We start from the raw sequence: 14,293 nt of genomic DNA on the forward strand, positions 1-14,293 counted from the left end.
AAAACTTTTTGATGTGGAGTTTTATTAACAGGGAAGTTAATTATTTTCAGTAAAGACATCTCCAAGATTAATGATCTTTATTTCAAGATTTGTAATTTTTGTCTCCAGTAAGTTTTGAAAAATTTATATAGAATGAGTGAGATATAGTGAGGCATAATCCTGAAGTACACCAGTGAATGCTGCTAACATCTGAACTGATTCCCTGAATTCAGGCACAGGATTGATTCTAGGTACTTCTTTCTATGGCTTTGTATTTCCTGCCTTTCTTCCTACTAGGTGTTGAATTCATTAACTTGGGTCTTGCTAGGTAGGTGCTCTAATACTTGAGCTAGATCTTAAGTGTGGTTATTTTAGAGGTAGAATCTCCTTTTATGCCTGGCCTTTTCTGTGCTGTGGTCCTCTTATTTGTGCTTCCCTATGTCTCAGGGAATTATAGCTATCTGTCACTGTCCCCAGTGTCTGGAATAACAGGCAATTTATACCAAGTCCAGGCAGTGGTTAACATAGAGCTTTATGAACTTCTTTTGTGCCCAGGCTGTCTTTAAACCAAGATTGTCACTATCCACCCACATAAACTATTTCTCTTCCTCCTTCCCCATTTAACACATATTTCACTGAGTTTTCCTGTGATGCTTTTGTATACACTTAAATTTATTACAGTTATTCAACTTGGCTTTTTCAAAACTCTCCTCTCCATCTCCTCCTTCTGAGTAGTAGTTTAGTTTGATTTTTTTTCTGTCTTTTATCATATATGCTTTAAACTATAAGGTTATGTGTGTGTTTTTTTCTAAATATTAGTGAAAATGTATTCCTCAGCTAGTTTTACCTCAATATGATATTCTTTGCTTGCATCAATTTTATGCAAATAACATAATTTTATTTTTCTTTATTCAGAGAATATTCCATTATATCTAAATCTTTAATAATACCTATCTGTATCTCACAAATTCTTCATGCATTCCTTTGTTGTTGGGAACTTAAGTTGATCTCATCTTTTGGCTATCATTAACAGTGTTACAATACTAATGGAAATTCAGATGTGCTTTAGATACACTGACTTACAATCCTTTCCCAAATTATAGTTTTTTCGACACAGTACTCCAGAATAATGCTTTACAAGACATTACCTATCTATTGAGCTTCATTGAATTAGGTTAAATGATGATGAGTATTTAAAAGTATTATGATACATTCTGAAATATTTTCCAAAATCTATGGGCTATAGGCTTGTGCTTCCACTGATGGAGTTATTTGTAAGCAGTTGAAAATACAAAAAATAGAGCTCTGATGGAGGAAGTAATTTATTCTGTGTTTTTCATCTTTCTGAGGCTACATGACTTAAGCTGTGGTATTTTGTATCTATATGCTCAAAAGCACATAAACATATTGCTGTTTAGCAGGGAAGGAATTGTTGATTATTCAAGTTACATAACATTCCATGATCTCTATTGTGTTTATTGTGATAAAATATTATTTTGATACTGAATTTTTGTAGCATAACTTAAAGAGAATGGTATAAATAAAGAATTATGTACTAGAAAGAAGATTCCAAGTATCTTTCTGAAGTAGGAAGTGTAAGTAGCACATACAAGAGGGCATCTTTGCTAGACAGTGTAGTATTAAGATCAAAACTATAGCTATTTCTTGTGACAAATTGTGATAAACTGTGAAACTTTTAGCAACACAATTTGTAGTTTGTCTTTAGAGATCTAAAGGCAGAAGGGTGACAGAATATATGAAAGAATATTTTCTTTTAGGAAAAAGTAAAATAAAGTCTGGTTGATATAGTTTATTGTCATTGCGTTTTTGTTAAATCCATTGTTGGAGGAAAACAATATGGAAGGTTGAAGTGGAACAGAGTATGTAAAAAAAAAGATGGTGACAATATTTATAAATTAAACTGACTTAATGCAGTAGGGTTTGGAGCATGGATTTTCTGTCTTTGTAAGTAAATTGAATTTCCTAAGTAGGCTAGAAACTGAGAAAAAGTATAGAGAGATTTTAGTGAAACTCCTGTCTACAAAAAATTTATCTGCTAAAAACCTAATTTGTGATAAATCATGAGTTAGAGAGGGGTGGGGCCCTCTTAAACAAAATTAGTGTCCTTGTTTAAGAGATTCCAGGAAGTAGGCTTTCCCCTTCCTCCTTGAAAAATGCAGTAAAATACTACAATCTCTGAATCAGAAACCAAAATCTCAGGAAAACCAGATCCATTACACATTGCCACCTTTGGATATATTAGCAAAACATTTCTGAAAACGTATTGTTTTTTCTTCTTTCTGTTTAAAATTTACAAACCAGAAATTGTGAATGTATTAAATATTTTAATAATAGTATAAACATGTAATAACCAAACAGAGAGACACAAATCAAACTTTAGAGAGTCAAAATAATAGAAATCTACATAATCAGAAAAAAAATATTTATCTTGTTTTATGGTATGTATAATCACCATAATCTAATATGGGACATTTTGAAAAAATGTAGTTAAAAACAAAAAGTTAAGGTTTCACATGGCATGTTGAAAATAATTACAACAATGATATAACACTTGTTTCCCTAACGTGGATTTCATTTCACTTAGCATCATCTATGCCCTTATCATAAGGGCATAGCTATTGGGCTATTGTGATCTTCTGCTATGACTATCCTAAACATGTACTAATATTCCCTATGAGGGAAACCATAGAGTCCATGTTTTCTGGGTCTGGCTCACTTCACTTGGTATAATATCTTCCAAGTCCTTCCAGTTCCTTACCAATGGGGCAATGTCATTCTTTCTGATAGAGGCATAGAATTTCATTGTGTATTTGTACCACATTTTCTTGATCTACTCATCTACTGAGGGGATCTGGGTTGGTTCCGTATTTTAGCAATGACAAATTTTAGCAATGACAAATTGTGCTGCAATGAACATTGTTGTGCTGGTGGCTTTAGTGTGGTCTTGCTTGTAATCATTTGGGTAGATGCCCAAAAGTGGACCTGCTGTACCCCTGCTATCACTGTATCTCATCTGAGTACTCTGGATACTTTATATAACAGTATTAGAACTAGGGAAGGGAAAGGGAATATTAAAATCAAGAGACAAAGGATAAAAAGACAAACCATACCAGAAGCAATACTTACAGTACTATTTGGTGTAAACCAACTGTACAATTCATGGGGGGAGAGGAAAAGGGAAGTGGGGGGGGGCGTGAGATAAGGGAGGAGGTAATAAGTTGAACAAGAAATGTACTCACTGCCCAACATATGAAACTGTAACCCCTCTGTACTTCACTTTGACAATCAAGTGAAAAAAATGTAGCTAAAATGGAATCTTGGTGAGCATTAGATTACGTTTTAACTATTAATATCATCAACAAAATTCCATATACCTATGAAGTTCCTCAAAAACATGGACATGAAATTAAAATGCATAATTCCTCACATATTAGTTTTTATTTTATTTTAGGTTTATTTAAGAGAAATCTGACTTCTTTTTATATAGACAAGTCTTCGATACTGCATAATTGGTAACAACAACCCTTCACTACTAATTTTTCCCTGATAGATGTATTTTTTCTGTTAAATCCATGCAGTCTGCCTGCTGTTGATGTTTTCACATCTTTTAATATAAAATTTGGGCTTTCTATATGGAGATATTATGGGTCTACAGAGAAGCATTGAAATAATGTAGTGCTGTCTCAACTCACCAAAAGTTTTTTATTATAGAGCATGTTCAAAAACAGTTAAATATTAGCAGTTATAAAGAAAGAACATGATAATTGTAGCAAAGGGCAATAAAGTTAAAGCATTTCTCCACTGTATTTTTTTTTTGTATCTGATAGAATGTACCTCTCAATCGATAGCTACAAGCAAGTCGGCACTTTCAAGTGGATATCAATTATGAGATGAGGCTGTGTGGTTGACATGTTTGACAAGAAGAAATGCTAGCACGTTGAATAGCATGCCTGAAAGAAAATGATGTGAAATTTACTCGTGATTAAGAGTCAGAAGGGATTTCTTGTCCATGCAAAGAGATGCCTTGAATCAAGTAAGAGAATGCTCTTCCAATAGAAAAAGAAGTAGGATCTTATTTTTTATTTGAGAAAGTGAACATATTTGTAAGTATGTACAAATTACATTAATGCAAACATATATAGCTGATGTGAAAACACACACAAATGCACACACATTGCTCCCTGAAAATGGGCAAGTCATGAGGGTCTTGAAGAATGAGGCAGATTTGTTTAACTCGATCTTCCTGCAAATTTAGAATTCCTTTTGAATTATATAACTTTAAATTCTTGGTAAAAAATTCTACATAAGAAAATGGAAATACATAAAAAATTTAATGAGTATATTTCTTGTCCAACATTACTTTATGTATGTACATTACTCCTCTGTATATCACCGTGCAATAAAATTCAATTAAAAACATGTAATTGAAATGGAAATGTCTATGAACAGAAATGTAGATGTGATTATATTAATGTATGTTACATAAATTAATTCTATGCATAAATATATACATATACATGTAAACATATAGCTGGGATGCAGCTCGCTGATGGAAGTAATACACAATTATATTTCAATACAAATATATATACAATAAAAATATAAGTAAAATATATATGTACTACTTTTTGACATAAGTATATCATAAACACTGATTCAATGTTGCAACATAGTTATAAGATTCTTTTTATTTAAACCTCAGAAATAAATTTTATTAAAGCCTAATGCAGCAGTTGTTATTACCCTAAAAGCATAAGTAAGGTTTATCCATTCTGTGATAATCTCGTTCAGTAATATTTGTGATTAGCACAGATTTAGGCAAGTCACAGCAGAGGATCACAAGAGCCCAATAGCTATACACTTACGAGCACATAAGATGATGCTAAGTGAAATGAACTCCATGTTATGGAAACGATTGTTATATCACTGTTTTAATTGCATTCAACGTGCTATGTGTAACCGTAGCTTCTATTATTGATGATCCTCTTGTATCCCCTTCCTGTGGTGTACCTGCACTATCTATTTTATCAGAGTACATTGGAAACCGTGTATACTGGTATTAGAACTAGGAAAGTGAAAGGGAATACCAAAATTGAGAGACACAGGGTAAAAAAGACAAACGACTACAAAAGCAATACTTGCAAAACTGTTTGGTGTAAATGAACTGAACAACTCATGGGGAGGAAATGGGGAGGGGGGGAAAGGGAAATGAGGGAGGTGGTAACAAACAGTACAAGAAATGTATCCAGTGCCTAACGTATGAAACTGTAACCTCTCTGTACATCAGTTTGACAATAAAAATTTTAAAAATAAAATAAATAAAAAATAAAAATAAAATCGATTTCTAAAATCAATGTGTTATATATCATTAAAATTATTTACTTTTAATGTTTGATGTAAATATTACAGAAATAAATGAATAATGAGGGATGAGTCTATAATAAAATAAGTAGAATATATAATTATAATATTATTACAGAATATTTAATTGTAAGCATAGAATTAATATAAAACTATATTGTATAACAAATGAATAATGAGGGATGAGTCTAAAATAAAATAAGTAGAATATATAATTATATTATTACAGAATATTTAATTGTAAGCATAGAATTAATATAAAACTATATTGTATAACAAATCAAATATTTATTTAACCTATTGCTTCTTAATACTAATAGTCACTAAATATAACAAAGGATGCTCTCAATATTGAAGTCTTTCTGTAACCAATGAAAATGTAATGGCATATGGAGTCCTGTCACAATATTGACTGTTCAGTTAGGCAGTGCTCACATTTCATGCAACTACTCATTTGTAAGAGAAACTTGTTTGAAGGCATGATTCTGTGCTAATCAGCTAGTACCAGAACAAAGCCAAATATAAGTTAAATGTTTCTACTCTTTTCTAACTTAAATTCTCATGAGGAAGGAGTGTGTGTTGCCTGTATTCATGTGTGTGTGTGTGTGAGATAGAGATGTGAGATAGTTACCAACACAATAAACAAAAGTAAAGATTGAGAAAACATAATATAACCATAGGTGATTCACTAAAGTCTTTAGGGAGAGATTCTATTTAAGCAAACACTAGATCTCGGAATGATATGAAAATGAGGAAGTTGACAGAAGCAGTGAAAGAAGGGACAGCTGAGGAGAGTTTGTAAGGAAGCATGTGTGTCTGTTGTACCAGTTAAGGTAAATGGTTAGACATGACTGCAACATACAACCACTGTAGCAAGAAAATCATTTATGTGAATATCAATAGTTCATCATTTGGTAAGCCTTTTCATGGAATCCAGAGAGCTGGAATTAGAAAGCAGTTAGTAGTCAGAAATTGAGAGCATTGTATTATATTTTGGTGATTTTTGTTTGTTTAACATTGGAGATAATGGATCATCATTTTAACAGTTTAATAAGAGATGAAAATAAATGTGATTTAGAGATAGATGATGGAAAATAATTTCTGTCATTTTCCTACCCTGGCCTCGGGCATAATGTAAAACTCATTGCTACTTGAAACATATCCTGGGCTGCTTTTTTTTTCTTTTGATTAAGTGTTAGAGATAGATTCTGCCTTAATGTTCATAGAGTTGGCTTTAACCTCAGTGTCTTCTGCCTGCTGAGCACCTGGAATATAGGTTTCTGTCCTCATGCTTGGTTTATCATTATTACTTGAGGGTCCGGAAAACTTCAACATAGGCTTGGATAGTAGACCATGGAAATAAGAACAAACAAAGGAAAGAAAATAAGAAAAGACTTCAGAATTAGATGCATAACTCCATATTGTATTTGATAAAGCAACTCATTTATAGGAAAATACAATAATAGAGTGGAAGATAGTGCCATCCATATGCAGACATCTTTAGACATGTATTCACAGAACCATTAAGTATACAGTACAACTACAGTCCGATTTCTAGTGTAAAACTAAAACAAATACCTTATCAGGACAATACTTTAAAACTTGCAAGAAAAATATGATATTTATAAATTATCATAATCTGTGGAATATGAAGTTTGTCATAGAGAGTAATAGGCAATGCAAATACAGAAGGAAGGAAGGAAATACTTCTGAAGCAGATATCAAAGGGAAGTTTCACAATGGACAAACAGAAGTGCCGATCGTGATTAATTCAAATCACTTTAACCTTAGTCCTCATTAAAGCTCCAGAAACAAAGTCTTTAAGAATTAATGAAAACAAATGATGTAGATAAATCTGAGTCATAACCAGTGGTCCTCACTAGTGATTTTTTTTTACAATAACAGAATTGGAAAGATAAAAATCTGTTGTAAATAAGCATGCTGTCAGATTTTTGGAAATTTTTGCAAATATGTGTAACAAAGGATCATAGCAAAAGTGTAAAATATTCTGCCATTATCTTCTATGCCAAGTAAATATGTGTGCATACCATAGAATATTTATATAATTGTATCTCATTGATAAAAGAAGAAGATTTTCTTTTCAGATATTTACTGTGATAATCTGGTAGATGTCCTAGAGATTAAACCTCGTGAAAATGTGAAGGTCTCCACATTTTTTACATGAGAGGGGTTTCTAGAGCTTTTGTCTTTTAGGTTTGTCTCACTAAGCCTCTGACAAATTTTCAAGTTAGATTCAGTTCAAGTTTCTACCCTGGTGCTGGCTCATGAGATTTCGATTGGTGGGTTTCTGATCCAGTACATTGTGATTAGGATTTCTGCCTGTCTGTCTCTCCAAACTCAAGAAAGCAGTTGTCTTGGGGGAGGAATCTAATTTCTCTTGTAGATTCAAGAAGATTTATTTATTTCTGCTTTGTTTATCTTGTCATTGTTGGAGAGAATGAAGACTTCAAATATCCTCACGAGGAAAACTGAACACAGTTCTCTGACATGTCTAGAAAACCAGTTATAACTTACATAGCTTACATTAGTTATAACTTACATTCCATTGCTGAATTTGTATTGACTCAGGTGCTAAAATTGAATGATGGCAAGTAACTTATTATCCACAGAGAAAAAAAACACTAGTCTTAAATCAATAAAAATATAGCACAAAACCCAAGAGCCAACGTGATTGTACTGTAAAAATGAATATACCTTTAAAATTCAAACTACTCAAATAAATTTGCTATTTCTACAACTTTTTTTTTTTTTTTTTTTTTGGCCAGTCCTGGGCCTCGGACTCAGGGCCTGAGCACTGTCCCTGGCTTCTTCTTGCTCAAGGCTAGCACTCTGCCACTTGAGCCACAGCGCCACTTCTGGCCATTTTCTGTATATGTGGTGCTGAGGAATCGAACCCAGGGCCTCATGTATATGAGGCAGGCACTCTTGCCACTAGGCCATATCCCCAGCCCTATTTCTACAACTTTTAATAGTTAATAAATCATTAGAGTAAGTGATTGTAGTATAGTATAGTATAATATAGTATATTGCTTTGCCTTTTTGCAGAAACTGTTTTTGGACTTAATTGCACAATAATAAAAAATCAAATATAATGCCTATGTTCGTATTATCTCTCTATAGTAACTCTTTCTTTCCTCTCCTCTCTTCAACATGTATGTCTATGTTTGTACACAGATTATATTTCCCTGAGTTAAGTTGGTTAATTATTGAGATTTCTGTGAGAACATCCATTAAAAATCAATAGAGTAAAATGCATTATAAAATGGAAAAACAAATTAAAAAGAACCTGTCATCCTACAACCATGTTGGCATATTTTAAGTGAGTTAAGTGATATTAGTAGTATGCTCTAGATTCCAAAAATAATTGACAACTTTATTCAAAATACTGTATCATTAAAGTGCTTTTAGCTTCTTTTCTAACAGCACTTACAATTGCTTTTGTTCTTAAGTCCTGTAACTGTGCTCATACTAATGTCATGTAATCACTGGATACAGAATTAATGAGTTAATTGCACCATAATTTAGCAGTGAAAAGGACCAATACAGGTCTTAATCAATTGAACACTATTTTTATATAAAGAAAAAAATAAAGGATTAATCAAATGAACTTTAATGTGAAATACAACTTTTTCAAACTTTGCCTTTTCATTTAATGGGACAGGAATGTTTTTTGTTCACATCACAGTTCTTTATTGTAGATGGATTATGTGTATAAAAATAAGAAAAGATGTATCCATACATACACACCTAAGTTGCCATCTGGTATGGTATATTAGTTAGTACACATGTTTGGTAACTTTTTGCTTTGGAATGGCTTTCATTTGTCCAAAATCAAGGTTCAGGTACTATTCTAAGATACCAGGACCCACCTGTATTCCTCTTTTTTTCGTTCAGGAGACAAAACGCAGGTCTTATCTCAGGAGCCTCTTCCTCTTCCTCAGAGCCACCATTCTTTCTCTTGTTGTCCACTCTATTATCTTTGCCACATCTTTCAGAATCTTCAAGGATCCTAAATGCCTGCCTGGATAATCCAAAGTAATATTTCCTCCTGAAAAAAAAATAACCTCATCTGTAAAACAGTTTTATCTCATATAGTTAATAATAATACTATTTATTATTTTTCCAGCCCTGGGGCTTAAACTCAGGGCCTGGGCAGTGTTTCTGAGCTTCTTTCGCTAAAGGCTATCATTCGACCATTTGAGCAATAAAGCCATTTCCGTTTTTTTTCTGCTTATGTAGTACTGAGTAATCAAACCCAGGGCTTCATGAATGCTAGGCAAGCACTCTACAATTAAGCCACTCCCCAGCCATTTTCTTTCATTTTTAAAAATGAAGATGTTTGAAGGAGGTAGTTTCTGTGCTTATCATAACAGTATTTGGTAGAATTTAGATTTTTAATGTGCAATGGAATCAGTAGAAACTCAAAGGGTTTTAGGCAGAAAGCAATGTAATTAATTTTATATATTCTAATGACAAGTATAGTTGTAATGTTGGAGAATAAAATGAAATGAAATCCCCATTAGGGGATGCTGCTTAGACTAGAATGGTGGTACTAAATAAAGGCAGTCTTAGATTATCTATGCTGCTTTAACAAAGTTTATATTTTACTTGGACCAAACAATACTAGAAACCTATTTATCTCAGTCTTGGGAAAGACACAATCCAGGTGTTGTCAGTTCTATGCCAGTGAGGCAACTTTCAGGTTCACAGCTAATACCATCTCATTGTAGCTCCACATGGTAGAAGGATAAGAGAGCTATATGAGTCCTCTTAATGTACATATTTCATTCCTGATGGCTCTTTTCCTAAGACCTAGTGGCCTTATCTCTTAATTGCCTTTATCACCTAATCTCCTCTGCTCATATATCCTTGCCTGGGGTCAGTTACGATTTCAAAACATAGATTAAGGTAGGACACAAATGTCTAGACCATAGAAAAGATGGATTGAAAGAGAAACAAAGGTTAGAAAGAGAGATATCTGGAGAATAAAAGTGAGCCATTAGCTATGGGATTGGACAAGGCACATAAATAAGGTGATATCTGGGGTGAGTAAAAGCTTTCTAGTTTTGGCAAATGTGTGATGTGAGTGTAGGGCCCTGGAAGAGGAAAGCTCAGGGAAGTCCTCATACATACTTGAGATGGGTTAAGCTTCTATTATAATACAGACATCAGTGTTGAAGACACTGCCTCTTGCCAGTATCCTGTAGAACAGAATGCTTTAGCTAACCATGCTTCTGCTACCTGGTGTTCCTCTGGGACCTTTGTACCCAGATAAGACTTTGTAAGAAAGAATAACATCAGTTTCCTGTCAATCTTTGCATCTTCGGGGGTCCTTGGAAAAATCTCTAGGAAGAATATCCTGGTAGGCTCTGTGCAATAGTGCTCCTCTCTTTCCTTTCTACCTCCACAGTGTGGATGGTGTTAGTCAGTTTGGTCTACAGGAGCTCAAGGAGCTTGTTTGAAACCAAACAATAGAATATGAAGTATGACATTTGGTTAGGCATTTTTTATTATTTAGATATTCTTGTTTGCTTTTAAAGTGAGTATTCCATTTAAAAAAGTAGAATGCAAAAGAGAAGAGAAGAGAAGAAAGAGAGAAATATGAATTAAGTAATGATCCTACAAAAAGTGAAAGACAACAGGGGATGGGAAGACATAAATAACATGAAAATAAGAAACTGAAATTTAACAGAGTAAGAATTATGCGGGGCTGGGGATATAGCCTAGTGGCAAGAGTGCCTGCCTCGGATACAAGAGGCCCTAGGTTCGATTCCCCAGCACTACATATACAGAAAATGGCCAGAAGCGGCGCTGTGGCTCGAGTGGTAGAGTGCTAGCCTTGAGCGGGAAGAAGCCAGGGACAGTGCTCAGGCCCTGAGTCCAAGGCCCAGGACTGGCCAAAAAAAAAAAAGAATTATGCAACTTCTTTTTAAACTGAAGAAGAAAAGTCATCTTTTTAATTTGTTAAACATCATTTTTCCATTGACAATATTAATTAATATGAAATAAGTTTGTTTATTCATATTTACTTATTACCTTTAATTGAGAAGTGTCTCACATAAATAAAATTAGTTTAAAACAATTAGTGATCTAGACATAACTAAAGGCTAAAGGATTGCACCTTATAAGGCATTTAGAGTAGCTTATTTCTTATTAGCTGACTCTATTTAACTTAGATAAAATGAAAGCATTCCCAAGAGTCAGATTTGTTAATTACTAAAATTAGTCATCGTCAAATGAGGTAAAATGTGGTTTAATTCAAATATTCTCAAAGGGAATAGACATATTTTCATCTGAGTGTAATGATTCCTTTACACAAGTCTATCACATTGAAATGATTACACCTTCAGGCTAGTATTAAAAGTGTTTACTAAGGCTATGTGTTTATTTTGATTACCAGTGGATGATGTTAAACCCTGAAGATTTGAAGAAATTAATTTTATTTATTTATTTATATATATTTTTTTGCCAGTCATAGGGCTTAATCTAAGGGCCTGAGCACTGTCCCTGGCTTCTTTTTGCTCAAGGCTAGCACTCTACCACTTAAGCCACAGTGCCACTTCTGGCTTTTTCTATATATATGGTGCTGAGGAATCAAATCCAGGGCTTCATGTATATACGGCAAGCACTTTACCACTAGGCCATATTCCCAGCCATGAGGAAAACTTTTTAATCCTGTCATTGTTCCTTTAGTGCCTCTGATTACATCATAAAGTCCTTTAAACCCTTCTTTAAAGTTTTAAAATTAAATAGATCACAAGACTACATACCTCTTTAATCTTCAGCAATATATATATATATATATATCCATTTAGAATAAACAATTCTCTTTAATTTAAGATCAAATTATTAAGTAAGTGGATAAGGATGAAGGACTCTGCATTCTATAGACCATTTTAGATACATGTAGGCATATACAAATCATTACTTAAGACATATTGGAGAAATTGGACAGTGGTTACTCATGCCTGCAATCTCCAATAATCAAATGGTTAAAAAGAGATGGGGCTGGGGATATGGCCGAGTGGCAAGAGTGCCTGCTTCATATACATGAGGCCCTGGGTTCGATTCCCCAGCACCACATATACAGAAAATGGCCAGAAGTGGCGCTGTGGCTCAAGTAGCAGAGTGCTAGCCTTGAGCAAAAAGAAGCCAGGGACAGTGCTCAGGCTCTGAGTCCAAGGCCCAGGACTGGCAAAAAAAAAAAAAAAAAGAGAGAGAGCTTGCACTAGTCTGTGAGAATAATATTGCTTTTTACACCAAAGCCAGAATTCACAGTGTGAATCAAGTGGTACAGTGCCAGCCTTATGCAAAAAAGCCAAGAGAAAGTGTGAAGCAATGAGTTCCAGCCCCAGTGCCAGAAAATAATAATAAAAAAGTAAAGTTAAAAAAAAAAACACATAAAATAACAAAAACATTGGGGCAAACATTTCATATTGACTGTCTGTTTAAAGACATATTTAGAGATCTCATTTTTTTATTGTGGACTATACTGGGATAATAATTCTCAATTTTCAGTTGACAAAAATAAATTTTCACTGACTATAATTTGTCTTTTCTCCTAATGCATGAGTCAAAGATTTTCATTTTTATGAATTCCATTTTTACCATGTTATTTTTTTTTTGGCACAAGCATGGGTTGTTTTATTTCAGGCTATTACTAAGCTTCTTGGTGGCATGCTTTATTTTCTTCTCAAGATTTTCATTTTACAGTTTCAATTTTATTCTTTCATATAATTTCTATTTTTCAGCTGAAATCATCTCTGTTTATTGTTCACCCATCACACTGAAGCATTTAACAGAACTATTTTACTTTGTACCTCTGATTATCACAATTGTGGGTCATATCTGATACTAATAATTGCTTTTTCTCTTTAGTGTATGTTATTTTCTTCTTGGATATCCCCTTTGTTGTTATTGTTACTGTACTGTTGACTGAGATAGCGATTTTCTAACTTTGTGGCCTATCCTCTTTTATGGTAGGCTTGTAGTATAGGAGGTAGCATCGATTTAGCCTGGTGAGCCAACTCTAATTTTTCTTTCTGTGGTTAATATTTGTGCTCCACAGTACTCATATTCTTCTAGAGTCACGTTCAGATGGGGTCTTGTTTGCCAGAGAATATTTCACAATATCGGCCCTAGACTTCATCAAAGCATTCCATGTGAATCTGCTTCTCAGAGAGCTTCTTTCCTGTCTCTCCCTCCCAGTAATGGATTGCTTTTGATTCTTATTGTACACCTGCTGGCACAGTAATGCCAGCATTGGAACAGGAGGAGGGTATGTGGCTGTTCTTCTGGTTTGTTATTTACATTAGGTAGGAAGTGTGTCCCTATGTCTATGGAAAGTGTTTACTTATTTATCCAGTCTTTCAGTCAGAAGTGAAGCTCTCTAATTATCTGGGCTCAGAGCATTTTCCTCTTCTTTTCTCTGCAATTCATTTTCTTTCTCAGCCTACCTTATATTAACTTAAATATTGTATGTGTGTGTGTGTGTGTGTGTGTGTGTGTGTGTGTGTGTGTGTGTGTGTGTGTACCAGTACTGAGACTTGAACCCAGGGCTTAGGTACTGTCCCTTAGTTTTATGTTCAAATAAACACTACCATTTGAGTTCACAACTCTACTTCCAGGTTTGAAGTGCTTAGTAGAAGGTAAGAGTCTCACAACTTTTCTACCCCAACTGGCTTTGTGAAGAGACATCATCAAATCTCAGCCAGTCCGAGTAACTAGAAATCTAGACATGAAGTAGTGTGCCCATCAGTTTAAGTCTTTAAAAAGACATGACTGGAAAGCAAGTTCTGTACTGGGTACGGATCCTAGTGAGAGTGGAAAGGGTGAGTGGAGAGGGTGTAGAACAGTGACTGTTGTTAGCATTTCCCTAGCCTCAGGTCCTCAGCTCCTCCCACTATCCCCC

This window comes from Perognathus longimembris, chromosome 11 (genome assembly GCF_023159225.1).
Source record: "Perognathus longimembris pacificus isolate PPM17 chromosome 11, ASM2315922v1, whole genome shotgun sequence".
In the NCBI taxonomy this organism is placed as follows: Eukaryota; Metazoa; Chordata; class Mammalia; order Rodentia; family Heteromyidae; genus Perognathus; species Perognathus longimembris.